Genomic DNA, 26,826 nt, shown 5'->3' with positions numbered 1-26,826 from the left:
GTGCAGTGACAATTCTTCTCAGATCTTTGTGATTTTAAACTCTGAGCGCGACTGCAACTGTTATGAAGAGGCGTATCGCTTACCACCTGGAGCACGACCTGTTCGTCCTGTCACTGGTATCATAAAGGATATTGATAGGGCTGCCTCGCTTTTGTATAGCGTCTACCATTTTTGAGGAGGCGCGAGTTCGTAGTAGTGTGTTTGCAAAAGTAGAAGGCAAGCTGAAAACCAGTGCCTCGCGACTTCTGCCACTTAGTGAGTGCTAAGACTGTTTCTCACAAACAATTAATTTTTCATCATATTTTTAAATTGTCTTGTGAACTTTATTAAGTAAATAACGTGTGTGAAATTAAATAGCTTAAATAGTATCATTAAATCACATTATTAATTATTAAATAATTAGAATTATTTATTTATTCATAGTTATATTATTAATTCAATTATATAATTTGTGGTTGTCTATGTGTGTTTCCATGGCATCCGCGACACAGGCCTTCCCTAGTGGCTAGGGAAGGCCTGTGTGCGTTATTGTTATAGTTATGTAATAAAATTTTGTACATAAATAGTTATATTATTAATATTGAAATATAATTTGTTTATGATTTATTATATATCGCGATAACATACACTTATTTACAATAGTGTTCAACATTGGAAATGAAACTAATTTTTTGAATCTAAATCACGTATATTTGTTTTTCAAACAAACCAATGTTTCGAGCCCTTTGCCGGCTGAGTCAACTGGGACTATGAGACATGTAAAGGGTATGAAATGTTGGTTTGTTTGATCGTTTTGCTAAAAAGAGATGAAACATACCCTTCGTGACTTTAATAATTCCGTATCTCTACTAGGAAATAAAGCTAAACGCTATGTAACCGGAATTCGCTCTGGGCCTTTTGGAGGGAAAAGTGTCGTTTTTATTTTGGCTTTCAATTATTTTGTGAAATCTAGTTTAAAGTGGAATAGGATAATGCTATTGTGCCTTAATCGAACATTAAAATGCGAAATGATACGTATGTCGAACTAAAATACCCGTATCGGCGCGTTCTAAGGAATCCCGAGTCAATCCAAGCAGGCCGCCTCAAATTGCCTATCCTCTTTGTGGCGGCCATATTTACAGAAACATAATTAAACGAAGACATGGCTCAAAGGACTTGTATCCAATCTATAAAAAATATCCAATCCAAATTATTAATAAAAAAAAGCGCTATGTAACCTGGGTCTTTTGAAGGTGAGAGTAAATAGATATTATTTTGGTGTGCATGCTCCATCGTCGAACTCATCGTCACTTTCCACTAGGTGAGATGGATTTCAATTATGGACTTACTTTTTTATTAAAAAAATATATTGAATTCACCAAAAGCATTATTTAGGTTGATTGATATAACAAAAATACAAAAACAGTCGTGCCATTATAGAATTTATTTTATTTTTTACTTTCCCATAAATCCTATTTGACCAAATTTTTTTATTCTGTAGGTATTATTCGATTTGTTCTAATTAATCTGCCACTAACATTTCTGCCCATTCCATTGTCTTTAAGCTGTCAGATACCAAAATTGAGTTAAATTGCTTATGAAGTGTTTGTGCACAAATCCTTTAGTAAATAGCTAAGTAAAAGTTGTAGATATTCATGAATTTAGTTTTTGTAATCGTATACTTGAAGTTAGACGTAAAACTATGTTATGATTGTGAGTTTATTCATTACAATTATATTATAGAATTTTAATATCACTTGTTTAACTAATAGGCACTGAAACAATAAGGTAATTTTTCCTAAAAAGTCTTCATCGCGCCTAAAATATTCATCTGGCTGTCCAATTTATTCAAATTAATATTTTATATAAAAATTAACAATTATTTTGACGAAAAACGGCTAGATGTTTTTGGGATTGTACGCAAAAGATTTTAATATATAGTACGGATTTTACTGGTTAGAGAAAAAATGTGCAGGTAAAAAAAATATTTAAGGACCATTAAAATAATTTGTTCCAAAATGTTTATTTGAGGACCTTAAGTTCTAACTAACTTTAATGCGAGACGAGAACCGTCTGTGGAACCTTTCAAATTGCTTATAATTTCTGTGTAAATTTACGAAAACACATCTTCAAAGTCAGTTCGAAATTGATTTGAGTGAGGCAATTTGTTAACATAAAGAAACTTATTAGACACAAATTAGCGCCATTGGGTTCGGCAGCTTATTAATGCCGATAACTTTTCAAACTAAATTTATTTAAACTTTGTTTACCCTATAATTAAATTCAAGAAATGCAAGTAAGATTTAACCCTCGTCATGGAGCGGAATTTTTAAGAAATAATTTATTATACTGACAATAAGAACAGCGTTGGATAAAGGTAAAAACCAAATGCATCATCTTATGGCCGAAAAGTAATTTATCAGGGTTTAATTTATGGGATTTCTTCAAGTAGGCTCAGACATGTTTAATTTATTTAATTTCATAATTACAAAAGGGTATTTTTCAATAACCTGAAACCTTTTGACACATCTACACAAAAAAAAATGACATTCGTTATAATATATTTTTTAGAAATTAACACTTTTTTATTTCTTTTGCAATTGATGAAATGCTGATCCAATGTATGTACAAAGTATGTTTTTTATGAAGAATACCATCTAAGTGTTTAGAGTTACAAAAAATAACCCTATAAGAAAGAATTTTATAAAAATCTAAGAACATTTTATACGTATCTAGGGGAATAATCAGGAACTAATAAATAACGTTTGCCTGAGACAGATACGATAACCTCACTTCACTTGCTAGACACTGATAACTTGGCAGTACCACAGTCTAACCAATTCCTACAGTCGGCCAACGGACACGTCTAGACATAGCAATATGGGTATCATTTTCGAGGTATTTGGGGGTGCTCATTACGAATATGGCACTGATTTCTAAATCCGAGATGACTTTTGAAATAATGGCAAATTGGATATCATTGTCGTTATTATTATTTTCAGATACAAGCTTTGGATTGAAGATCCGATTTAATCGGAAATACTTGGACAAATTGAGTGAGAGAGTGTTTTATTTAAAATAAAACGTTCAAATATAAAAAAAAATATTAAAACACACTACATCTACTGCACATATTATAAACGGTTTGTGAGAAAAACCCCACATCAACATCGTTTTTCTATAATACAAAATATGGACATAGTAGTAGCACACCCACCCCAACATACTAAATAAAAACAACACATGGTGACAACCCTGCGGTATGACGTAATGTCTAGATGAAAGCGTCATTTCGCGAGACTTCAAAGGCGATATCCCACTGTATGTTCTTTACACTGTGGCAGTACTTGCGTAGCGTATGAATATAAATAACTCAGTTAAATTTATCATTCAAATTATTATGTTATGCATTTTCCTTAATAAATAAATCACACAGTTACAGAACTTTATCGAATATATAATCCTTGTGCAAAATAGCATCACTTGCAGAATAAAATTTAAAAAAAAGAGCACGTGGTAAAATGCTCACTTAATTTTATTAATAGCTTCCACTTGAAATAATCCGTTTCAATTATACCTATTCGTGCTTGAATCTGAATGTGAGTAGGTTGTTAACTGAGTAGGTATTGACTTATTGGGAAAATTCTCACTGTCTATCCCAATATCGAATCTTGAAGGATGTAATTTTAGATTTCATCACGCTGAAGTTGTCAAGAGCTAATCCCGTTCGAAATGTTATTAAATACACCTTTATATAAAGATATTACTTATTTATATTATATAAATCTGAATTATTTGTATATAAAGAAAACCAAATAACATTTATGAGGTCGGTAACGTGTCAGTGTTATTTTTAAAAACTACAAGTTACTGAATCAAATTAGTAACTTGTAATTGTAATAATTATTAATACAAAGATCGAACACTCAGACAAAACACTCAGAAAAAATTCCTTCGATCCGGTCGGATTCGAACCGACATCTTCTTGCATACCGTGCCAGACGCTATACCAACTAAGCCACGGAACGAACCAACGGACCTCACGAATTTTTCTATGTGCTTGCGTCGTGTCTTTGTACTTGGTCTTTCAACGACTTTTTAGTCGTAGCGCCATCTATGAGAAATCTATGACAGATTTATCACCCAGTTAGTACCTTTCCAGCTACCAGTCCTGGCGAGAGATGTCGCTATTCACTGTATTAATTAAATTTTTATTGAATTGATATTCAATTCTTTTTTTTGTGAAATTACTCCACTAGTTTGTTATAATTATTAATACAAAGATCGTACACTCAGAAAAAATTCCTTCGATCCGGTCGGATTCGAACCGACGTCTTCTTGCATACCGTGCCAGACGCTATACCAACTAAGGCACTTGTAATTGTAAATTGAAAAAATATATTTTTGAGTTAAATTAAAGATCAAAATCCTCAAATAACTTACTTAAGTATATCGTCGTTGCAAAAGTGATCCACGTAAATATTTTTGATGTTAACTTCTGAATTGTTGTCGCACACTTATATAAGTTATAATTATAGCCCATAAAGGGTTATCTATCCGTCACCAGTCCGAAATGATATTTTCCAGAAATAACGTTTGCTCGAATTTTCATAACCTCGAAAGTAATTTTTAGAGGAAAATTGTTTTTTTTAATTTTTCTTTTTTTTTTTTTTTTGTTAATCCGGGGGAATCTGCTTACAGATACCCCGGCGCCGCGGGGGCAGTAACCTAACCTAACCGAATTTAATCGTGTCTTTACGATAAACATCCAACATATCCTGAAAGAACAATGGTTCGTTATAATTCGGTTTTCCATATAATGAAAATACTAACAAATTTATTCCGGAAAAAAAATTTCGAGTTTTTGATAGGTTACCACCAAAGAGCACTTGTATAAAAAAATTAACTACTCATACAGACAAGTTTAACAGCGGGCTAACTAGTGACTATACCTATCTGATAACAAAATATGTCATAGAAGTCATTTATCTTTATTGTAACAAAATCGATTTGAAATTACTTAAACACATAAGATTATTTCGAATAAACCCGAAACAAAAGGCTACAGGTTAATTCGGCAATCGAATTAAAACACATTCCTATACCAATAAAACTTTTAGTTTACGACTTTAAAAACGTTTTGTATTTCTCAACCTTCAATGGAAAACTGCATTAGCTTCTAAAGTAAAACCAAAATTATAGTATGGAATATCGTAGAACAAAATATGATTTTAATGGGAGGAATGCCTTATTAAGGATGTCATATTTATTAATATAACCCCAACATGTATACGGCAGATACATTGCTATAGGCATGTAAGCATTCTTATAGGAGTAAGCATAAACCTTCCAGTTCGCCTCATCAACACACATTATTATTATCAAGAAATCGAGAACGGCAGAAAGGCTAATGAGTGCAATGTTTTCCTGTCTGACTCTGACCATGTTTCTTTGTAACTCCTCTCTTAATATAATTTACGGGTCACTTCTTTTTCCCACATCACCCAGGGCCGGTCTCCTGCCCATCAATGTTTATTGTTGCTTCTAATCGACTGATAATGTCAATGCGTCTTTCTCATGTGGTAAATACATAAGTATCCATGTAAGTGCCTATCTCTGGCAAGATGGTTTGAATGGAAAGCTTCCCTTATCATAGCTATGATATAAGTGGTTCTTCTTTGTAATTTTGCAGTTACTAGTCATTGCCTTCGCAAAACAAAAATTATTACAGACACCAGTATTGTTGTGTTATAATTTTTTTTTCAACATCTAAAGTATACCTACGTATTATTTATTCGTATAATGTTTTAACTGGATATTTTTTAGTAAACTTTGGAGGTAGGGGTGTAGTGTAGTTGTATGTGGATAGTGCTCTAAATCCGATTATGTGCTAAGTGCTGAGTATTTTAGTAATCTGTTAGAAATTTTACACCCTGTGTGTGTTATAGTCTTTCTCTCTTTTTAAATGTGGCAGACTGTAGCAGAATATAAGCGGCGCTGAGAACCACTCCGCCATTTTGCTGAGCTACTAACCTTTTTATCTCCGTCCACTATTGTCTGTTACTAAACTCTGTGTGATGTAGCTTATTAATTGATGACGTGTTTAGATAAATAAACGATTTATTGTTATTATTATTTGATTTAAAAAGAATCGGGACTTAATATGTATTAATATATAAGACGACTTAATATATAAGACGGCCACATCCGTCTTCGGCACGGCGACCTCGAGCCCCAGCAGTTGTATTCGGCGGACCACCATGTCCGCCGCTACTGAGGCTCTTCTGGCCGCCTCCTGGAAGGTGGTCCCCCGGACGGCCACCAGCGTGTCATCGGTGTACGCGATGACCGCCGTCCTGGGGAGCAGCGCGCCCCTCAGCACCCAATCGTACCCCAGGTTCCACAGTAGTGGTCCTAATACGGACCCCTGGGGTACTCCGCACCTCATCGGGCGCTCGGCGCGCCTCCCTTCCCACGATCCACGGCCCTGCCTGCGGTTGTCTGCGACTGCGGACTGGGAGACTTACTCCTGTACTGTACTTTAACACTGTTCGGTGCTAAATCAAATGTTCATCATCGTAATTGGTAGTCTCCTCTGATCGCCACAGCCGCAACGAAACCGCCACGCGTTCCATCGCATTTTTCGGAGACTTAATTAGGACGTCTGCTGGAAATTGAGGACTTTAGGGTCAGTTGTAGTATAGGTCAGTTGTTCAGCACTCCTTTTACTAGCGATATGTCCCTCTCCAAACATTCCTTTCTGTCGAATGACAAAGAACGAATCCTTTATCAACCCTCTATCAATCCGCTCATATGCGGCGTGTACACTCATACAGCTTGACTGCCGCGCCGATACAAAGTAAAAGCCCACTTATAAATTAATAATTTGACTTTACATTACATAACATTTATTAGTACATTATTGCAGAGGATAGGAAATAATTTACTGCCGGGCGAGCATGAGTTATAAGGCCGAGCGCCAGGGAAGCCTCGTAGGCCTACCTATACGAGTCAATGTATAGTGATTTTCTCAAACAATGTGAGGAAATAATAAAATACTAAAGACAAGACATGAATGTATATATTACTTAACTAAAATTGAAAGTAATATTTGACATAGTTTTTCCAGGCACGTTTAATAGTAGTCTGCTGAATTTCTGATGATGTGGTTGAATGTATATCCATTACTGTATTTTTGTCACTTATTTATGTCATCGTTCTTCTCATTAGAACTCATTTTCGCGATGTAAAAACAGGCGCAAAATAACAGAAAAGAATGACGACTGTTACTGTTAGTTTATTATATAGCATAGGTAGGAATTGTAAATTCTCGTAATTACATACATTGGGCAGTTGGCTGTATGCGTTTTTCTTTTGCCTGTTTACATAGTTCATTATTAGTAGGTAGATTTAAAAGTTTAGAGAAGCGGGTAGTAACGGATTTTCATACTTACTTTGCAAGCTTTGGCCAGGAAGAAGTCGCACGGTCCATAAATGACAAACTTTCCGTGTTAATTTTTTGAAAGTAATGGAAACATTTCCGAGCATGTTTGAGAAAATTTTATTTTATTAACAGAAAATTATGATTAATTAACTAACAATTAAGAATTGAATTAAATTAAATTTAAATCGAATTTAAGGTACAAGTTGCTAACAAATCTATCCTCACAATATTGGGGGATTCGCTAACTAAAAAAATTACTAAAAACTTGCTTACCAGCAGACGCACCACTTGTTCGTCCCGTCATTATTACAAAAAAAAATGAAAGTTCAGAAAATGAAACAACGCTAACAAGTTGTTACAGAATCAGCAGGCTCATTAGAAACGGAAGTCAAAGTGTTAAACAAAACAACCCCAAAAATTCGAAAACATTAGATAAGCAAATGTCTTTATTTCATTTGCTTTATCTGTGTTTTGCGTACGGAAATGTTTGTTTGACTTTATTTCGAGGAAACAGACGGTTATTGAATACAAAATATCAAACATTATTTATTAAGAGTCGATACTACCTCAGCTCGAATTAAAATTTTTCCCGTAGTCGTAGGTCGTAGGTCGAGTGGCAGGGACACTGGCTTTATTTCAGAATTTTTTCTTTTACATACAAAATTAAAGCGTCGCATTTAATAATTATAACAAACTAGTGGAGTAATTTCACAAACAATAATTGAATATCAATTCAATACAAATTTAATAAGAGTTAATAGCGACATCTCTAGCCAGGGCTGGTAGCTGTAAAGTTACCTAACTGGGTGACGAAATATTTTCATAGATTTCTCATAGGTGGCGCTACGGCTAAAAAAGTCGTTGAAAACCAAATACAAAGCTCCGACAAACAAGCACGTGGGAAAAATCGTAAGGTTCGCTAGTTCGTTCCGTGGCTTAGTTGGCATAGCGTCTGAGACGGTATGCTAGAAGACATCGGTTCGAATCCGGCCGGATCGCAGTAATTTTTTCTAAGTGTTCGATCTTTGTATTAATTATTGTAAGAAATTAAAGCCATTTGAAAAATATATGTCGTATAGTATACGTGTTCTATTTAGTTCGTCCTCTTCCATATTATTATTATATCTATTTTAGAGTCTCGCCTCTCCCAAGGCCTAAAAGATTAATTTTGAATTTTGAAATGGGAGAGGCGGTATTCCCCGGCAATGACATTATTATCATTATTATTATTGATACCAAGTGACGGGACGAACAAGTTATGCACCTGGTGGTAAGTGACACTCCTGTCCACAGCAGTTACAGTGCCACTCAGATTTTTGAATCCCAAAGGTCTGCCATTACCACTGCGCCTGTCACCCTGAGACATAAGTTGACAAGTTACATGTGCCTGTAATTTCACCAGGACCCTTATCTTTCAAAATTGGAACGCAATAATGCTCACATTACTGCTTGGCGGCAGAAATAGGTAAGGCAGTACTTCCCCGGACGAACTCTGACACAAGAAGTTCCACTGATACTAAATCATCTACATAAATCGCGTATATTTGTTTTTTCAAACAAACCAACTTTTCGGACCCAGTAAAGATACCATGGTCATGACTGACTGATATGGCAAATTCATCAATCAATTATATCTAATATTAAGGTATTTAAATTAATAACTCTTGTAACCATAGTTAATAATAGGGTGGTATGACTTGTAGATGACTTTACCATCGCAGTCAGCTGTGACCATGAGACCAGTAAAGGATCTAAAATTAGATCCGAAGATTAGATCCGAAAAGATATATAAATTCCAATCTCTAGTGTTTGTTTGGAAGCGCAATACAATAGGATTTTATAAAGAAAGTAAAGTGAAAAATCTTTCCATATTTATTTGCGTTACTATCTTTCTATCAAATTTTAATTTTAAATTTGTATTGAATTGATATTCTATTATTTTTTGTGAAATTACTTCATTACAATCGTTGTAGAATAAATGTCAACAAACAAAAACAGATGATTTTAGGGTTTTCATCTCCGGCTCTTTCACAGCTACCACAATTTCAAAAGTTTCCTGCGAAATTCGACTAGATTAAGGATAATACTAAATGCAATAGCCATGTTTATACTGAATATTATTCAACAGAAGTTTCAAATCACCTAGAAATAACATAAAAATGACCAGTAACTAATTATTTGTAAAACTGTGTCATCCCTATTGACATTTTGATTTGAAGGGAGAGATTGCAAACATTCGAGTTCTGGTGGTAATTCAAGTTCAGAATCGGAAATAGATGCTGGATGATATAATATGTGGTAAATTAATACCAAATAAAGTCTTACAATTTTGTTTCTTTTCATCTACCATTACCTACCATCGAGAAATAAATATTAATAGGATGCAAAACATTATTTTTATTCCTAAATACGTATCAATAAGTATTTTGTACATTTTATAATAATTGGCTAGGTAAGTATTACTTCTACATAACCCAATTACATACTTACCTATTTAAATTCCAATTAAGGGAGCAGGTCGTGGGTAGAGCAAGCCTTAATAATGTGCATCGAAAAAAATGTTCTTTTCCTATGCCATCGTTGGTTGCCAAGCAACGTTTTGTTATTAAACATTCTACATCGAATTTGGCTAGAATAATACGAAGATCGAACACTTAGAAAAAATTCCTTCGATCCGGCCGGATTCGAATCGACGTCTTCTAGCTTACCGTGCCAGACGCTCCTAAGCCACGGAACGAACCTGCGGACCTTACGAATTTTTCTATGTGCTTGCGTCGTGTCTTTGTATTTGGTTTATTCAAATTTTAATTTTGTTTACGACTTCGAAGGCCGAAGAGTAAAAAAAACATGGCCCGATATATGGCTGGAAATGGACACGGAAGCATTGCATTCATTAGCCTTTCTGTCGTCCTCGATTTCTTTTTTCGATAATAATAATGTAGGTATACCATACGCATATGCGGGTTATTAAATATAAACCCAAAATCCTACACGGCATTCCGATCATTAAAATCACCGTATGAAATGTATATTACAAGGTATTATTTTTTATTTCGCATTACATTAGGATTTTGATTCACATTAATACGAAACATTTTTAGAAAGAGCGGAATTTTTTACCTTTAAAATCAGCCATTTCATATTAAATGTTTGTACCTACTAGACCAAAATGTATGGGACAGTCACTCCAGATAAGCGAGTCGCTCAATGAGAAAATAGGTGGATATTAAATTTCAGTGACCGTGTGTAATGTAGTAGAAACATTCTTGCGCTATTTCTCCTCTTTAAACCGAGTTTAGTGACCTAGAAACATTTAATGTGCTATACTGAGGCATATCTACCACTATAATTCTAGTATTTTAATATCGCTCAACAGTCTTTAAGGATTTATTTTAAATAGAATGTCATACCATACCTTGGAAATTGAATTTTTATTTTTTACCTTATATTTGTTTATTCAAAGAAACCAACATTTCGTGCCCATTACACGTTATAAAGTCACAGCTGACTTGAAACTATGTTTTCGGAGTTAAGTCGCTTATAATTGTTTTTTCAATCAAACCACCGGCTCGGGATCCTCACAGGTTTCGTGATCACGTTTGACTCACTCGGAGTAACAATCGCGAAAATCTAGAGGCGTACCGATGTGTCGTTGCTGCTCGTCCTGTCCTCAGCGGGCTGGCCCCCCATGGCCCCAGTGTAGCGAACTTGGGGCAGTTCGTTGCCCAGTGTAGAGGGGCCTGGGATGGAAGGCTCGTCTGATATTCGGGGTGCCTTACATTAGGAGTCGGGGAACTGATGTGTCTCACTATGCATAACAGGTCTTTTTAATGTAACATAGAGAAACGCTTGGTCACAAACACACACACACACGATGTTACACGTGTGTCTAGTAGAGTGATTCCCAAAGTGGTCTAATCAACTCCTTGTGGTCCACTCTAACCTACAAAGGGTCCATGTTAGCGGAAAAAAGCGGGTGCATGAGGTCTTAATGCGAGTCCACGAGTGTAGATCCCATTTAGGCTGGTCATAGCCAAAATTTTGGCTTTCCGTACAAGCAATAATCGAGATTACATAGACATAAATTACTAATGAAGTAAACTTTTCACAACAAATAAAATAATGAGCTGTATTTGTTTAAATAAATGTGTAGAACTTTACATGTGTTTTTATTAAGCTTTTCATTAAGTGAATGGCACTGTGTCAGCTGTCAATAACATATTTGAAGTAAAACTCCATGGTAGAAACGTAGGGGTCTACACAAAACAGAAAAAAATGGTACGTGGTGTCTACGTAACTTATTGTCCGTAAAGGTCTATTCGCTCTAGTCTTTAATAGCCACATACTGTAGCCATAGGTCAATACAGACGCCGGCGGTCTATTCCATACCTTTGCGGTATACCTCAGACGGAATGTGAGTGCGGAACTAAACTGTAAATTTCCTATGCTCACCAAGTCATCGTATTTTCACTTCATTAATTACCATCCCATCCTCTTTCCTGGGCCCTGATCACTAATTTTTATAATTCGTTCTCAAATTCCCTTTTCCTTCACTATTCTTACGTTTGTTGTATCAGTCGTTACTACCATCAAAATTCTAGAAACGAGAAGATGTCACATACGCCACAAATCATCTTCATTTTGTTAAACTTCATGTCGATTACTATTAAAATTATTTGTAGTTGTAAGTACTATGTTTGTTACTTTTAAAGGAATGGTTTTATAATAATTGTACCTTACTTCTAGATCATTTTATAAAAAAAACCTTCACAACTAATTTTTTTACCGGTCCGGTACGATATGGTATAAAATTCAAAATCCCAAAAAAAATTGCTGTTCTTTGTTTATGTAGGTAACTTATGTTTTTATTATGAGAAGGATATATTTTGTGTCTAGATGTTCCCAAGGACTGTAATATTGTATGCTCCAATAGTTGCCTAGCTAGTTTGCTCAATTTAACTACGTAAGATAATCGTGTTATCAATTGGAGCATCTGCCATAATCTAGCAGATCATAATCCGGCATGTAATTTTGACTTATATAGAGACTGACGGAGTGCCAGAATTAGTAACACAAGTAAAAATGCAGGTTAAAAAGTTGTAAGTAAAATTAATTGTAAACCCCCATTGAAACGGCATTGCACTGCACTTTTTGCAGTATAAATCAGAACCGAATAAACTGTGGCGCATACATTATAATAGAACCGTTCACACGTCGATTGTACTGCAAAAAGCCCACACCGCATACATACACATTTGTTCGTGTTGCACGTCGGATACTGCAAAAAAAAAACAAGCAGTGCAATGTTCTGTGAACGGGGGGTTAGTGTTCATGAGTAAATACGATTACTGCTGTAAGTTATAACAGGGTCGTTCCTTTTTATGTACCTATTATAGTTCTTGTTTTTGTTACACCCCATACATTTACTATTATTACTTACGTGCCTACATATTGATGATCGCATCTACGTCATTTAACTTGACATAAAGATTTAAAAAATATATAGACAATTTATACTTGTAAATGAAAGACTCATATTTTATTATAACTTTCAATGAGCGTAGTGCTTCATTTTAAATTTATGTACACAACAAAAATTTTAAATGCGCGAAATCTATTATGTTAATCACATTTGTGCGCGTAACAAAAACAGTTTTCGAGTTTTACGTTATTATTATATTTTTAATTTATACCTACGACAGGTACGATTTTTCGAACTGTTTTCTGTACATTATTTTATTCCAATTTTTAATTTAATTTGATTTCATATTTTGTTTTTTTTATATCGAGTGTCTTATTAGCTTTAAATATTCATTTCTTGTATATAAATATTAAACGTTTTTATATATTTTTTTTAGATAAAATTTTTACAATTTTCTATAACTCTATTTACTGTCAGAGAATAACGGCCAGGAGTGACATAGCACAGGATTAGCCTCGTTTGGGATCTAAAATTCAATGTCCTTAGAGTAATGATATAAATCCGCGCTACATAAAAGTAGGCACTGATGGGAATCTGTTTCTACCTTATATTGACGAAAAAGAATATAATGGCAACTTTAAAATGACTTGTCAGGGGTGAACGCCTTAATACATAACAATTGTATAAACTAGATAATTCCCTCTAACATCTCTATTCCGACATCAAATTCTCAGGGTTCAAGGACGTCGTGTAATCACACTTAAGCATTTGAGATGTACTTCCCAATACAACCTCTTGACCTGGATCTGTCTCATTTCACGTGCTAAACACTTCCAAATGAGTTTGTAGCCTATAGAGCTGAAACTAATTGAGGTTATTGTACTTGTATATTGTGTTACAATACTGAAGATATATTTGATTCTTGATTGTTTTAGCTTCTTGATACTGTGTTGGATGTTTCTAATTTAGGCGTAGTTAGCGACAAAAAGTTTAAGCGTTAAAATCAACCTTAAGGCAATTGTGGTTAGGTACATTGTTGATTGATATCTGAAAATAATTTTGTTAAATGTACCCATACATATTTTGTGTGATAATTTTGTGCTCAATATATACTACATGAGCAAACTCTTAATATGTACATGTGAAGATAAATTGTTCAGAGTAGATAGAGTACCTAGACAGTTATTTAAAAAAAAATGTGTCATATGCGCTTTGGTATAAGACATTTGAGTGTCTCAAATACGATTTATTCAATATTTATCTTTTCCTTGACTTTAAAATTCTCAAGATTTCACGGTGTGCGAGTTGTGATACGGATTAGCAATGTGTCCCACATTCAAAACGACGTCAGCGGAAGGAACCTCAGTGCCGCTTCCTGCTATTTGAATGCATATATCTTTGGATGGCGAGTTGCCGGCGCGTCTTTTTATTAAATATCAGTCCACAATACCTACTACCAGGTATTTCGCTAGCACCACTAATACGACCAATTGCACAAACGTCTATTATAAATGGTTCATGAAGTAACATCTCTAATTTCGCTTCGATATAGTAAAATGTAACTGGTATAACAAAGCCACATCTGATCTATTCATATGATCAACAAAAGTTCTTTTTTAATACAGTTGCTCAAAATGTGGTATTGTTCGTACAACAAATTGTGCCGAAAGTTGGATTTTTCGCACTGGTGCTTTTTACTTTTCCATTTTTTTTAATTTACTGTTGTTTCAAGTCTTAAACATAGAACTAAAGATGTTGTATATTTTATTTAATATTTATGTGCTTAGTGACGTAAGTCTTTCGTCATTAAATTATTATTTACATTTTACATTATTTATTTACAAACATCTTATATGTTTAAATTGCATAGGTGTTTTATAAAACAACGGGTTACATTTAAAATACCAAAATATTTTCCATAAAGATGGTTGATTGAGTATTAACAATGACCGGAGGTGAGTATTACGCGAGACCGCTGCGCGTCGCGCCACTAAAATAGTAATTTTAATGTGGCTGAATACTGGCAACAGTCGCCATTATACTCTGAAAAATAAATAAAATAAATAAATAAAATGAGCTTTTTTAAATACTGTTTTATTTTACTTTCAATGTAGTTTTTTCGCAAATGTAGTAAAAAACGTCGTTTGATACATGTGCGGATTTGTCATTTTCACTTGTCTCGAGTCTTGACCCTCGCCTCTGGCTGGGCAAGCCTCGAGACTCGTGAATAATGACTAACTTTCCGCACTTGTATCAAAAATAACTATAGCATATGAAAGTCATAAAAATAACTAAATAACACAAACTACATGAAACAACGGCGTTAAAAGCCGGAAAATTCGATACAAAAATCTGCAACAGACACATAGAAGAATTTCGTCAACTTAGTAACTCGACCTGTGGCTTAGTTGGTAGAGCAATGGGCACGGAATTGCGTGAACGCAGATTCGAGTTCTGTTGTGTCGAAGGAATTTTTCTTTGTGTTCGATCTTTGAATTTAATAATTACAAGAACAAATTATGTATAGGTAAAATTTTATAACTTCTTCTATTTAAATAAAAAAAAGTATTCAACCAAGTTTGTTCGTAGAATCTTTAAACCTCAGATGTGACCTTATTATACCACGGATGCGAATTAATCGCATTAAATGTAAAGATCTTTTCTACAACCCACTGTATACAGCCCCTCTATTAATTGTCGTAACAAGCTTAGGCGAATTTTTCAGATCAACATATTTTTGGTATAGTTTTTTATTTATATTCATATGTAAAAAGGTAGATATACTACGCTCAGTAGAGAATGTGTGCTTTTGAAAGCTAAGTAACATCATGCGTTTTACTCTACGACGAAAGTGTGACGAATAATACAGCAGTTTGTGAAAACGATGAAGGTTAACACTATGATACTATTATATATACCAACCAATAGTGAATGCCATCACCGGTGACACTTCGGAATGGAAGAATGGTAACACTGGTACTTTTCCGGCACTTTTACATTTGTTGGCATTTTGTACACTCATTTGAAATGGGATCACACCTGCACGCGAGGGTATATGACACGTGGCAACACAGTGACACGTACGCCGACCCACATTCAGGAGCGACGCCGGAAGGAAACTCAATGACGCTTCCTGTACATTCTACATCTTTGTGCAACTGTTGCTGGGTTTTGTTTAAAATATTCGATTCGTGGATTTTTCGGAATTATAATAATGCGATGGCTGAATAAATATATAATATGACTTATTTCTTTATCTTTCTCTATATGACATTTTTTAAATATTATTATTTGATAAATAACAATTTTAATTAATAATTGAAACCTCGGCCTACCTCTGCTGTTATTGTTATCCCTAATAAAGGGGTCATATGTGTAGCATTATTTTAAATTTAAGACATGTTTACCATATGAATGCAATAAATATATTGAGTATTGAGTATTGAAATAATAGGAAAATCCAGTGTGTCAATTTTAAATAATTTTTTCAGTTATGTGTTGATAGGGTCAATAGCAGCATTTTATTATATTATGGTACACTGTTAAAACCCATTGTGTGATCTCTTCGAATTATATACAGGGTGTTCGGTAATGAATGTATCATACTGAAATGGCTTATAGCACAGCTTAAGACTGTTCCAAAAAAAAAATGCAAAAAAAGAATCTATCCCACGACTACATGGGATAGATTTTTTGATGAACAAAAGACGGGCGGAATGTGGCTATCGTACGGGTGGCAAATAACGGTCCCACGTGGTACTTTAAAGACAAGAATTGAAAAATTACTTTGCATAATTTTGCTGTAAATAAGTTTTAAATAAAGTTTTATTAATGCCTAATATTATTTTTTATCAAAACTCAATAGTCAAGAACAATTCAGGATAAGAAATGTTCCAATTTTGCAAACATAGTTTTTTACTAAAATTTACTCCGTTTGCACATTAATAGCAATAATTTCATATTTACATTAGATACAATGAGAAATGATATCAGTTTGAAATCCTCATTAAACCTACATTATTTTAAAGTACTTGGCCACACAGGTTATCATACTTTTTTTTTTATACAGAAAGCGCGTAAACTTCGTAAAAAATAAATTATTTCTCTGAAAAATGAAGTTAAACTTTAAAAAAAAAAAAATTACATTACTTAGTCATACCATTTACTGCTTATCTAAGGACACAGTTACCGTAGAATATTATGACACCAAAAAACCAAATAAATTCATTCATTTGTAGTCATAGTGCACAAAAACCTAAAATAAAATAAAAATAATTAACTTTTAAGAAAAAAAAAACATTCCTTAGGTACTACATGGGATAGATTTTTTTTTGCATTTTTTTTGGAACAGTCTTAAGCTGTGCTATAAGCCATTTCAGTATGATACATTCATTACCGGACACCCTGTATATTTTATGACTAATCGAGATAAAAATTAAGACACCAAAGTAATTTTAAAAGTTAGTAAAACTGCCTTCGTGGCCCAACGTAGACGTGAAATGAATGAATGAATGCAAAATTGGAGATTTGTAAGTGGGTGCAACCAATTAATAATAAATTATTATAATATTTTTCATAAATGGGCTACGCCGATTGAAGGATTTTTTATGACGTTATTTAATATTTTTTTATTAAAAAAAGGAATCGAATTCAAAGGTTGGCTGTTCACACATGAAGACTCATTTTTATAAATAGCGCCTAAATTTTATTATAAGGAGCAATTATTTTAATGGCTGATTATGCTATGCTCCAATTGAAGACGTTTTTCTGTCTCCATATAGTTTAAGTAGTGATAACCGATTTTTATTATCTCCTGTGTTAAGACCTGTACGTGGTCCTAGATCGAAGCCGGATTTTATCTACCTGGTCAAGGACATATAAGCTTCAAATCAAGAAAATAAGTAAACTTAACTGCTAGTCGTCAAGATCGTGAATATAGACTGGTGAAGGTAGACATAGCCTTTTTATATGTTTCACGACAAAGGCTATCCACATTGACCTGGTTGGTGACAACACTCACAACGACCTTTCAAAAAATTTAACAAGTAATTGTGATTCGCTGTCATCTGAGGTCGCCAATGAAGAAATAAATTTGTTTTATTCCAGCTTATTCGCCTCATTTCGGAGATCTATGAAAGGTAAAGTCGACCAAATATCATTTACAAAGAGTGTTGGGCAATTGTAACTTAACTTTTGAAGAGCTTTATACAGCACTTGTCGAAATTAGCATGTTATAACGCACACACTCAACATAGGCGTGTAGCTTACCATCAAGCACGATATATTCGTCCCGTCACTTTATAAAAAAAAATTACCCCGCACTTGCGAAACCCTGTATCGCGGGTGCCATGGACACACACTTAGACAACCACAAATTACACCCAAACTCACGAGATAAATAAATGTAGGCCATAGAAACATTTCTCCCGGCCCGGAATTAAACCTGGGACCTCTGCGTAGCAGTCCGGCATGATAACCGTTGGGCCACGTAGGCAATTGAAGCAATCCTCAATTCACGACCACTTATCCATCTCTCGAGCGATCCAGAAGATCTAATGCCATTGACGCCAGGACATTTCATCATCGGTAGATCGCTCACTTCCTTGCGAAGCCAGGATTATCAAAATGTGCCAAAAAATCGCTTGAGTCGTTTCTAGCAATTTGAAAAACATCGACAACATTTATGGTGCAGATGGAGCAAAGAATATGTCTCAGAGTTTCAACTGAGGACTAAATGGCGTATTTGTAAAGACGTATAGAAGATGAACCGTTAAAATGGAAACGTGGTCGAGCTAGAACTCGTGTTTCCAGGGTGGCTAATATCAAAACTTCTACAGGAATTGTAAGAAGATCCTTTTCAAAAATTTGTCCACTACCTGAAGCAAATATTACTGGTTGAAAGGCAAGCTTTCTACGGCCGACGGAATGTTCACGCATGAGGACTAATTTATATAAATACCGCCTAAATTTTATAAGTAGCAATTATTTTAATGGTTGATTTTGCTATGCTCCAATTTAAGGGTATTTCTCTGAATGTGCTTTAAGCAGTGAGCACCGTTTTTATTATCTCCTGTGTTAAGTCCCGTATAGTGGCGAACTAGGGGATGAATCCGTGAACTAGGGGATGAATTTAGTAGCAGGTGAGCTCCTTGTGAAAGAGTTCGTCCAGGGAAGTACTGCCACCTTACCTATTTCTGCTGCCAAGCAGTAATGTCAGCATTACTGTGTTCCGGTTTTGAAGGGTAAGGGCTGCTGTGCAATGTGGTCAATAAAACTTGGCAAATAGATGTAATTCCACGAACTTTTCAGGTTGGTTTTTTTTGTACTCTGTACTGAGATTATAAGTTGAGAAATTAAGGCGTTAAAAAGCCGAGAAACCCCAATACTAAATTTTATAACAGAGGAATTCGTAAAATCTGCTGACTCGATCCGTAGCTCTGTTGTCAGGGCATCGCCCTTGTATGTTGTGGTTACTGGTTCGGATCCTGTTAAGTTGAAATAATTTTTGTTCGATCTTTGCACTAATAAAATTAAAATAGCAATAGAGCTCTATGTGAAAGAGATCGTCCGGAGAATGCCACGTTAAATATTTTTGCCGATTATTGCGTTTCGGTTTTAAAGGGTGAGGGTGTTGGTAAAATTACAGACACTTAAGACTTGTCAACTTATGTCTCAGGGTGATGAGGTGCAGTGAAAATTCTTCTCAGATCTTTGTGATTTAAAAGCTCTGAGTGGTACTGCAACTGTTATGGACAGGCGTGTCGCTTACTACCCGGCGCACGACTTGTTCGTCCCATCACTTGGTATTGTAAAAAATATTACTAATAATTAGAAAAAATATTTAATTTCCAATAAAGCCCTTTTTAATTTATTTCATTTTGTACTGTGAGATATTTCATTAAAAGATTTAAGCTTGTACTCATGTAGTAAGTAGCTCTAAGTAACTTTGACGCTACCTCAGGCAATGACATACACATTTATTCTTTTATATTTTATTAATTAGTAATACGATTTTCTGATAAATAGGTTTATTTTTAGCTATTTTCGAAATATACAAAACACAAGTCGAAAGATGATACTAACAACATTTTTCCGTTGCTATATTTTAGAATTTTCTCAAATGTTCATAAGGAAAAAGACAAAAAATAATGTAAAAAATAAATTTCGTTAGTCCGTGTTAACTCATGAAAGGAACTAATGTAAAAATAAACGCAGACGATGATGAATTAAATACTAATGAAATAAAAGAATGAAGCACGTTTTAGTTGGGGTTTGAGAAAATAATCCTACCGAAACATAATAAATAATCTCTCACGGGCTCTGAGCATTCAGAGTATCGGCGGCGGTGTCGCTATTCACTGTCGTTTCGAACTCGCAATTCGCAATTAAATACCTGTTTTGAGAATCTTTTATTGTTATTGACAGCGTTATCACAAAACACCGCCAAACTTATCATCTAATTCGGTCGTCCAGTTTTTATTTTTTGTTCTCTATAGAATAGATCTGTTTACGTTTTCTTATGTTATTAGTTATGTAAACTTTAAATAAATAAATAAATGTTAGTCAATAACACATTGCTCTGACGTCAAAGTATGTAAGTATTTGTGTTATGAAAATTGGAAACAATGACGGCGACGGTACTACAAACACCCAGATTCGGAAAGTTACTTTCTTACCGGACGGGTCAGTGGGCCAGGGATCGCACACGGGACCTCAAAGATGGCGACACACCGTGAAAACCAATGTGGAAGCCGCTCGACAACAAACAAAGTCTAAAACATTGTTTTTTATGATTATTTACGATTTTTCACCAACACCCAATCATAAGGGCGGATACATATCCCCACTGTTGTGACCTGTTTTGAGACAGGCTGTATTTCATATTCTGGAGAAGCAATGGCGTAAAAGCCAAAACACGAAGTCTACAATACGAGCGATAAATAAAAATGTATAAACGTTTTGGTTCATATTATTATCTTTTTTTATAACTGAACACAAAACGAAAGTGCATCAAAATTTTGCCCAAGTACAATCAATAATCAAATATTTTAACAATAATTTTTCATTAAATTTTTATTGAATTGATATTCAATTATTTTTTGTGAAATTACTCCACTAGTTTGTTATAACTATTAATACAAAGATCGAAAACTCAGAAAAATAATTTTTCATATGCGATTTTTTTGCAAGATGATGTAGTGACCAGGATAGAGAGTTTGGTCATGTTTTAAGAATGAATATTTGTGTAGATTGACGGCGGAAATGGCTGGCGCGAATGGATGCATGGGAAGAGGCAGACCTCGGCGTACATAACGGCGAACATAATATCTCGATCGGATTGAGGATGTCCTTAAAAAAGCCGCGTTAAAAGTATCAAGAATAAAGAGGCATTTGTGAAGAGGGAAGAGGTGAGAGTGTAGGAGGCGAAGGAGGTTTGTCAGGAGCGTAGCAGGTGGAGGTTCATGGTCTCTGCCCACCCCGGTGGGAGACTGGCGTGATGATACGAGTGGCGGCTGAAACTAATCTACCTGTGTACAACCAATGTACAACGATATCTATGTAATGTACTAGTATTATGTATGAAATAAAGACGACAATGGCAATTGCTTGTTTTTTAACCGACTTAAAAAAAGAAGGAGATTCTCAATTCAACTGCATGTTATTTTTTTTTGTATGTATGTTATGCGATAATTCCGGTATATGTGAACCGATTTTCATGATTCTTTTTTTGTTGAAAAGGGGGTTTTTTTTTATGTTAACTAGTAGGCAAACGAGCAGACAAGCCACTTGATGGGAGGTGGTCATTGTCGCCCATGGACACGAGCAACACCAGAGGCATCACCCATGCGTTGCCGACTCCGGAGAACCTTGTTTACACGTCTTTTGAAGAACTCCATGTTATAGCGCAAGGGGAACACTTCAGGAGGAAGGCCATTCCACATCTTACTGGTTCGGGGAAGGAACGAACGAGATGCTCGAGTGGTCGTGACGTGCCAAGCATCGAGGAAGTGGGGATGGAGTCTTCTCCTTCGGCGGGTCGTGCAGTGGTAAAAGAGTGACGGAGGCACCAACTCAAAGAGTTCGTCTGAGCACTCCCCGTTATACAGACGGTAGAACACACACAGAGAGCCAACATCTCTCCGCAAACTAAGGGGCTCTAAACCGTCTGTAAGCATAGGGTCGTCGACAATTCGAACAGCCCGACGTTGGATGGAGTCAAGTGGATCAAGCTGATACTTAGGTGCTCCAGCCCAGAGGTGCGAGCAGTATTCCATATGGAGCCGAACCTGAGCTTTGTATAGCAAAAGCCGGTGCCCCGATGTGAAACACCGCTTCGCTCTGTTGAGCACACCAATCTTTTTAGAAGCCATTTTGGCTTTATTCTCCAAATGACCCCGAAACTGGACTTCGTTCGAGATGTCGACGCCAAGGATGCCTATACTATTAGAGGTGACGAGGGGAGTGCCTTGGAACTTAGGCGCTATAACAAATGGAGTTTTCTTAGCGGAGAACGCGCAAACTTGTGTCTTTGTGGGGTTAAAGCGGACAGATTTTGTCGGCCCCATACGGAGACTTGCTCCAGTGAGGTCTCGATTTCAGACACAAGTTGTGCTCTTCCTTCTACCACTTCCTGTTGGGTCATATTTGCACGGCCAGTATAAAAGGTATCACCAGTACTGTCATCCGCATAGCAATGAATGTTACTTGTCAGTAACATATCATTGATATGCAGGATAAACAGGGTTGGTGATAGCACTGACCCCTGGGGAACGCCAGCGTTGATGAGCATGGAGTCCGAGCAGAAACCGTCTAACGCAACTTTAATGCTCCGCTCGATCAAAAAACTGGCGATCCAGGTGCAAAGATGGGTACTTCCATAGTGGTCCCATTTCATTTTGAAGAAAATCATCCACCTCGAAGGGTGGCTGCTCACGAATGAAGATTCATTTTTATAAATAGCGCCTAATTTTAATTTAGGAGCAATTACTTTAATGGTTGATTTTGCTATTTCTCCAATTCAAGACGTTTTTCTCTCAATATACTTTGAGTAGTGAGAACCGATTTTTATTATCTCCAGTGTCAAGTCCTGTATAGTGGCGAACTAGGGGATATTTCAATAAAACTTAGCAAATACACGTAATTCCACGTACTTTTGAGGTCGGTTTTTTTAGTACTCTGTACTGAGATTATTATTCAATATGAAATTATATAGGCAATGCTCTTATTATATTTGTTGGATAGGGAACTGAAAGTCAGAAAGGGTCTGAAAATAATTGTAGCTCATTTTTAAGCTGTTGCTTATTTCTTCCGCCATTATACAAAGCGAAACGAAATAATGAAACACTAATTTCGAAAGAAGAATAAACAACGAATGCGTAACAATAATGACCAGTATATTTTTGCATTGGAAATAGTCATATGACATTACTTATCAGCCGCTCCTCGTATGTATTGTATGTACTTGGTACTTGGTGTAACGGGCTGGTGTCCGCAACTCGACGACAATTGTATGTATATAGTTATTATTTTATAAAAATAGGTGTTTACGCCCTTTCTTTCCCGAAGTATGAAACGGCTTGCCGGCTGACGAAAGGGGACTGACAAGCGGTGGGTTCTTTGTTTAGCCGATTATGTCACTTGTTGTTAACGACTTTACCAGACTTCTCTATTAACGAAAGCCTCGACCTGGATCCTCTGTTTGTCACTCACGTATATTTATTGTGGAGGTACAGATAACACGTTCAATACAATTTGATATCAACTCTAATGTATACCATTAGAGGTGATTTACAGAGTTGACCCGAAATGTTTTTTATAAACAGAAACTGACCTCAAAGTATTATGATAGGCTTTCCATAATACTGAATGTATATGGAAGTCCTCAATGATATAGTACTAAGTCCTCGTCAAAACGAATCATATGTACCCAAACACAAGGTAGCCGCTTGTACATTGTTAAGGAGTTCGACTCATCTGTCTGCTATTTCTATTAACTGCCACCGTGGCCGAACGGTTATCATGCTGGATTGCCACGCAGAGGTCCCGGGTTCGATTCCCGGGCCCGGATAAATATTTGTATGGCCTACATTTATTTCTCTCGTAAGTTTAGGTGTAATTTGTGGTTGTCTATCTATGTGTGTGTCCATGGCACCGGCGATATAGTGTTTCCCTAGTGTGGGGCTACGACTTTGTGCGTTATTGTTATTATTATTATTTCCATCATTAAATCAGCTCTAGGTCACCATAACATTTAACTTTTATTGAAATTACATCTATGTGCTAAGTTTCATTGAAATCGTTTGACAGAACGTGGGTGAAATTCAATAAAGCGGATTTATCTCCTAATTTGTGGAATTTAAACTTCGAATATGAATGGCAGTGGTGATGTAATTTCAATAAATTCGATAACTTTCCAAAAAAAAAATTGTAAACTAAATCGGTTGACAAATATCGGAATAATGGCGTAACATTATATACAATAAAAATACAGTCAAATTAAGGACAAAGGAATTGAGATCCTCTTTCTTTTTTGAAATCGTATAATTATTATGATTAAATTAAAAACTATATTGTACTTCGACTTTTGAAAATTCGGACTAACTTTTCAAATAACTACAAATACTTTTACCTGTATCAGAAAATCAATAATTTATATAGAATGATGAGATAAACTGCAAGACTGTTCATCAAAACATGAACATTTTGACACGAAATACATTATTTAAAAAATATTGTACGACTTGTCAATTTCGTTCTATTTCGTGAGTTCCCAGAAATAATTGATCGTGATATAATTACGTTGATAAAACAAACGTACGACTTTGGCTTGTACACAAAATGATATTAAGCTCTGTTGACAAAGGTCAAGTGGTAAGTAAAAGTATATTTACCAAGTTCTTAGGTTTGTTACACATAGGAAATGAAACTGTTTTTCCGAATTTAAATCGTGTATATTTGTTTTTTCAAACAAACCGACGTTTCGGGCCCTTTACAGGTCCCATGGTCACGGTTGACTGAGGTGGTACAGTCTTCAACCAGTTATGTCTAATATTGATGCAAACCACCTTATTTTTTCATTATAGTTACAATAGTTATTAATTAAATACCTTATTTTTAATTTTACAAAGAAAACATTCCAATTTACGCTACACAAAGTTTTACAAATTATTTATTGAATGAATTTTTATTAAGTTCAATTTATTATTAGAAATTAGAATAAACTAAAACATATTAATTAGTACTGCAGTCTTATGTCTGTTTGGGATTTTTCATTAGAGGAAATACTGGATCCCAAACTGGTGGTACGGAGAAACCATCTTCCCTGTTGAAATTACGATGTTTTTTAATTTCAATGGCCTCTCGCAGCATCCTGGGTAGATAACGACCTAGGGTTTGTAAAATTCATTGAATGTGTAGGTTTATCCGTGACATGTTCGCAGTCTGCAGATTTGTTTATGCGACGGTGTTTGACATCAGCTATATGTTCTTTGATGCGGGCCCATGGGACCTGTAAATGTCCCGAAACGTCGGTTTGTTTGAAAAAACAAATATACGCGATTTAAATCCGGAAAAATTGTTTCATTTCCTAAAAGTATATTTCCTTTGCATAATTTATGCATAATCTTGTATCTTGTCGAATATCTTTTCATTATAAGAGGATAAATCTTAAGATTGAATAAGTTAACAAAACGGTCTGGAAAATTGTAGTTAAGTTAGTGCCTAGTCATTGTTATATGTTTTCATTTAAGTGTGCTTCTGTGCAAAGTTGTATAAAAGCCAACTACTTGAGACTAATTAACTTCAATCTTAACTTCATCTCCTAAGAGTGGAAAGTACGTACTTATCTACTGTTGTTTTTCTCGGTAGAAATTTTGTAGGTAACATTTAAACTAGTTTGTTGTTATTATTGATACAAATACTGAACAAACAAAAACTACTTCATTCCTGCGTGACTCGAACCAGCGACCTGGCCATACCGGGACTATCTCTCCAAATTACGAATTTCTCTGTGTTGTTGCATTTTTCTTTGTGTTTATTAAGTCTAATAATAATAGCAAAGTGGTGGAGTATTTACACAAATAATATACGAATATCATGGTAGTAAGAACGTGATATTCAATGTAGTATATGCGGATTGTCTATGATTTGTCTCGAGCGCACACGTCACAGGATGCGGGTGTAAGGTCAGTCTATGTTCGACTGTCAGCCCGGAATCACGTGGTAGTGTGTAAGCGAGTCAAATACAATACATCATTACTTGTAGGAGCGGATACTACTTGCAATAAAATAACTAGTTATCACATCACTACATTGTGCTCATTCTACATATACGTCAACAGGGCAAGTGTTCTTGGCTTTATCAAAAGAATATAATAAAACAAACAACATGTGTTATCATATGCTTTCAAATACATTTTCCTACAATTTTTTATAGTCAGAGATAAGAAAAACTACTCTAGTTTAAGTTGTAAATATTCCGCATTTGTTCAAGCCTCCAGCAACACGTCTACTTTAATATGGAAGCTCGTAATATGTAAGTGCGTTTTGTTTTCCCAAGTCTCTTTATCTGTTCGAGTTTTTTATTCTTTCAATGTTCTTTAAATGGTTTTATCTTGTTCTCGAGTAAATGTACTTTGTTTCTATTCTGTTGCTTCTTTCACAGCTTAAGTCTTTTGTTTCCTAAGGGGAATCATACGTCAGAATTGTAGCTGTTGAAGTACAAAAATATTTATGATTATTATTGTAAATCAATTTTGAACAAATGTTTTGAAAATTTGATTTTCTATTAAAAAAACACTAGTTACTACTATTTATTAGTAAGCATAAGTTTAATTAAATTTTTATTGAATTGATATTCAATTCTTTTTTTTTTGTGAAATTACTCCACTAATTTGTTATAATTATTAATACAAAGATCGAACACTCAGAAAAAGCCTTCGAACCGGTCGGATTCGAACCGACGTCTTCTTGCATACCGTGC

The 26,826-nt window shown here is 35.1% G+C and overlaps 1 protein-coding gene across 1 annotated transcript in view; it reads right to left on the bottom strand.

The window, feature by feature from the left end:
• LOC113231661 (tolloid-like protein 1) overlaps positions 1-26,826 on the bottom strand; it is a 158,655-nt gene that overhangs the window by 39,717 nt on the left and 92,112 nt on the right. The gene's annotated exons all lie outside the window — the stretch shown is intronic.

The sequence above is a fragment of the Hyposmocoma kahamanoa genome, unplaced genomic scaffold (genome assembly GCF_003589595.1).
Source record: "Hyposmocoma kahamanoa isolate Upper Pololo Valley unplaced genomic scaffold, ASM358959v1 66, whole genome shotgun sequence".
Classification (NCBI taxonomy): domain Eukaryota; kingdom Metazoa; phylum Arthropoda; class Insecta; order Lepidoptera; family Cosmopterigidae; genus Hyposmocoma; species Hyposmocoma kahamanoa.
Note: the sequence above shows the minus strand (reverse complement) of the source record. Positions and strands in the feature narration are given on the sequence as shown.